This window comes from Penaeus monodon, chromosome 31 (assembly GCF_015228065.2).
Source record: "Penaeus monodon isolate SGIC_2016 chromosome 31, NSTDA_Pmon_1, whole genome shotgun sequence".
NCBI lineage: Eukaryota > Metazoa > Arthropoda > Malacostraca > Decapoda > Penaeidae > Penaeus > Penaeus monodon.
The window spans coordinates 25720363-25721382 of NC_051416.1; positions in this window are offsets into that span (position 1 = coordinate 25720363).

Genomic DNA, 1020 nt, shown 5'->3' on the forward strand with positions numbered 1-1020 from the left:
CACTAGTGCGCGGCGCCTGTTATGATAAATGATACCTAAAATTAAAATATATTGAGTCAGGAAGGGCCTAACCCAGATGATGAGAAGAAGCCGGATTTGCTTTCGTAGAAAAAAGGGGAAATGAGAAGAGAAAAGAAAAACAAAACAAAGCTTTGATGTTATAATCGTACAGGGGCCAACTGAACCACCATAAATATCTTTGTATCTTTCTAACTCTCTCTAACTCCATCTCTACTGATCAAATATGAGACCATCAATACACATATTGACATATATATATCACTACATCAAAACGCAAATTATTTTTTTTTAACAAAACGCTAATATGTTAAACAAATATCAAAACACTTGCGCTGTATAAACAGAGGAGAAATATCCCCGTAGATTTTTTTCCCAACTATAATTATTATTCCTTTCAATACTTTTTTTTCAAAATTAATTCTAAATGAATACTTATTTTCTTACAGTTCTATGTGTTGGTAAGCTGGTTAATTCGTGCTTGTGTGTGTGAGAATCTTAACGACAAGGAAAGCGGGTCTTTCATAATGAATCTGGATACGCGTAGCATGTAGGTTAACCTCTTATCGCATATAATCGTAAAAAAAAAAAAATCAACAAACACAATCTGCATCTTGGTCATCGATTATCAGCTGTTTAATTTGCCTTTTTTATTTCAAACGACCAAGCACGACTCCCGACGAAACCGTTACAAGAAAGACCAATTAAAATGCAGCTTTCATAGTCGCTTCTTTCCGGTCAGTGACCAATCAGAGCCCAGCTTTTACGGCGCTTAGCAACTGCAGTACGTGTCACGCATAATGAGGACTGAGATAACTCCATTATGTCAGCCTGGGGTTTTATATTTCTCCTTTTTTAGAGCTACATGAAAACTACTGTAGCATACAAGAAAAAAAAACAAGGCACGTACACCGGTCTTCGTCTCGACAGCTCAACCGGTTTTTTACCCTTAGCCTACCCAGTGGACTCATTGTGATTCCTCTACTCTGTCAAGAGCCACAG